Genomic DNA, 3,809 nt, shown 5'->3' with positions numbered 1-3,809 from the left:
ATGGGCCGGTGTGCTCCCCTCCTATGGCCCATATCTTTCCCCCGGGGTTCCGGTAACCCCCCGGTACTCCGATAAATACCCAATACCATCAGAACACTTCCGGTGTCCGAATACTATCATCCTATATATCAATCTTTACCTATCGACCATTTTGAGACTCCTCCTCATGTACGTGATCTCATCCGAGACTCCGAACAACATTCGGCCACCAAATCACATAACTCATATAATACTAAATCGTCATCGAACGTTAAGTGTGCGGACCCTACGGGTTTGAGAACTATGTAGACATGACCGAGACATCTCTCTGGTCAATAACCAATAGCGGAACCTGGATGCTCATATTGGCTCCTACATATTCTATGAAGATCTTTATCGGTCGAACAGTTCTGACAACATACATTATTCCCTTTGTCATCGGTATGTTACTTGCCTGAGATTCTATCGTCGGTATCCACATACCTAGATTAATCTCATTACCGGCATGTCTCTTTACTCGATCTGTAATACATCATCTTGTAACTAACTCATTAGTCACTTTGCTTGCAAGGCTTCTTATGATGCGCATTACCAAGAGGGCCCAGAAATACCTCTCCGATACTCAGAGTGACAAATCCTAATCTCGATCTATGCCAACCCAACAGTCACCTTCGGAGATACCTGTAGAGCATCTTTATAATCACCCAGTTACGTTGTGACAATTGATAGCACACAAGTCATTCCTCTGGTATCCGGGAGCTGCATAATCTCATAGTCAAAGGAATATGTATTCGACATGAAGAAAGCAATAGCAATAAAACTGAATGATAAATATGCTAAGCTAACGGATGGGTCATGTCCATCACATCATTCTCCTAATGATGCGACCCCATTATGAAATGACAACTCATGTCCATGGTTAGGAAACCTTAACCATCTTTGATCAACGAGCTAGTCAAGTAGAGGCTCACTAGGGACACAATGTTTGTCTATGTATTCACACATGCATTAAGGTTTCCGATCAATACAATTCTAGCATGAATAATAAACATTTACCATGAATAAGGAAATATAAATAACAACTTTATAATTGCCTCTAGGGAATATTTCCTTCAGTCTCCCGCTTGCACTAGAGTCAATAATCTAGATTACATTGTAATGATTCTAACACCCATGGAGTCTTGGTGCTGATCATGTTTTGCTCGTGGAAGAGGCTTAGTCAACGGGTTTGCAACATTAAGATCCGTATGTATTTTGCAAATCTATATTTCTCCCTCCTTGACTTGATCACTGATGGAGTTGAAGCGTCTCTTGATGTGTTTGTTTCTTTTGTGAAATCTGGATTCCTTCGCTAAGGCAATTGCTCCAGTATTATCACAAAAGATTTTTATTGGACCCGATGCACTAGGTATTACACCTAGATCGGATATGAACTCCTTCATCCAAACTCCTTCATTTGCTATTTCCGAAGCAGCTATGTACTCCGCTTCACACGTAGATCCCGCCATGACGCTCTGCTTGGAACTGCACCAACTGACAGCTCCACCATTCAATATAAATACGTATCCAGTTTGGGACTTAGAGTCATCCGGATCAGTGTCAAAGCTAGCATTGACGTAACCATTTACGAGGAGCTCTTTGTCACCTCCATAAACGAGAAACATATCCTTAGTCCTTTTCAGGTACTTCAGGATGTTCTTGACCGCTGTCCAGTGATCTACTCCTGGATTACTTTGGTACCTTCCTGCTAAACTTATAGCAAGGCACACATAAGGTCTAGTACACTGATAACCCACAAGCATAGGGGATCAATTGTAGCCTCTTTCGATAAGTAAGAGTGTCGAACCCAACGAGGAGCTAAAGGTAGAACAAATATTCCCTCAAGTTCTATCGACCACCGATACAACTCTACGCACGCTTAACGTTCGCCTTACCTAGAACAAGTATGAAACTAGAAGTACTTTGTAGGTGTTGTAGGCTAGGTTTGCAAGATAATAAATAACATGTAAATAAAAGCTAGGGGCTGTTTAGGTAAAGACACAACTAAGTTAGTTTCAGTAGAGAGCTTTTTGTCATGAGAAAGTTATTTGTGCCTAGATAATCGTAACTAGATCGGTAATCATTATTGCAATTTTGTTTGAGGGAGAGGCATAAGCTAACATACTTTCTCTTCTTGGATCATATGCACTTATTATTGGAACTCTAGCAAGCATCCGCAACTACTAAAGATCATTAAGGTAAAACCCAACCATAGCACTATAAGGCATCAAGTCCTCTTTTACTCCTATACGCAAACAACCTACTTACTCGGGTCTGTGCTTCTGTCACTCACGCCACCCACCATAAGCAAACCATGAACATATTGTAAACCCTACAGCGGGGATCCCTCATGCTTGCATGACACGGAGAGCACCATAGGACATCACCAATAATAAAACATGCAACTCAAACCAATCACGATCATCAATTAACCCATAGGACAAAACAGATCGACTCAAACATCATAGGATAGCCATACATCATTAGGAAATAATATATAGCATTGAGCACCATGTTTCAGTAGGGATTACAACGGGTAAAAGAGGGGTTACACCGCTGCATAGAGAGGGGAAGAGTTGGTGATGACGGCGGTGAAGTTGTTGGTGTAGAACGTTGTCGCGATGATGGCCCCAGCGGCGTTCCGGTGCCACCGGGAGAGAGGGGGAGAGATCCCCCCTTCTTCTTATTCCTTGACCTTCTTGAGGGAGTCCTGGATTAGGGGGTCCTCGGACGGCCGGACTATATCCTTTCGCCGGACTGTTGGACTATGAAGATACAAGATTGAAGACTTCGTCCCGTGTCCGGGTGGGACTCTCCTTTGCGTGGAAGGCAAGCTTGCAATTCGGATATGTAGATCTCCTCCATTGTAACCGACTCCGTGTAACCCTAGCCCCCTCCGGTGTCTATATAAACCGGAGGGTTTAGTACGTAGGACAAGACCAATCATAATCATAGGCTTGCTTCTAGGGTTTAGCCTCTACGATCTCGTGGTAGATCAACTCTTGTAATACTCATATCATCAAGATCAATCAAGCAGGAAGTAGGGTATTACCTCCATCGAGAGGGCCCGAACCTGGGTAAACATTGTGTCCCCCCGCCTCTTGTTACCATCCGCCTTAGACGCACAGTTCGGGACCCCCTGCCCGAGATCCATCGGTTTTGACACCGACATTGGTGCTTTCATTGAGAGTTCCACTGTGCCGTCACCATAAGGCTTGATGGCTCCTTTGATCATCGGCAACGATGCGATCCAGGGTGAGGTTTTTCTCCCCGGACAGATCTTCGTATTCGGCGACTTCGCACTGCGGGCCAACTCGCTTGGCCATCTGGAGCAGATCGAGAGCTATGCCCCTGGCCGTCAGGTCAGGTTTGGAAACTTAAACTATACTGCTGACATCCGCAGAGACTTGATCTTCGACGGATTCGAGCCCGTGTCAGGTGCGCCGCACAGTCACGATGAGCATGATTTAGCTCTACTGCCAGACAGTGTTTGGGAGATCACACCTGTGGCAACTCCGGCCCTTGATGCGGAGCAGATCGCGCCGCCTGAGGACGGGTGGATGGACCCTGCCATGGAGGCCGCACACTCAGCGGCAATAGAGCCGAATACCGACTTCACCTCCTACGAGACCTGTGTTGCCGGACCCTTGGATTTGTCCCCGGCCATAGGCTCCATACCGCCTGCGTCCATGCCTATTGAATCTGATTGGGCGCCGATCATGGAGTTTTCCTCCGCGAATATCTTTCAGCACTCGCCCTTGGGCGATGTGCTAAATTCATTAAGGTCTCTC

The sequence above is a fragment of the Triticum dicoccoides genome, chromosome 1A (genome assembly GCF_002162155.2).
Source record: "Triticum dicoccoides isolate Atlit2015 ecotype Zavitan chromosome 1A, WEW_v2.0, whole genome shotgun sequence".
Lineage (NCBI taxonomy): Eukaryota > Viridiplantae > Streptophyta > Magnoliopsida > Poales > Poaceae > Triticum > Triticum dicoccoides.
Note: the sequence above shows the minus strand (reverse complement) of the source record.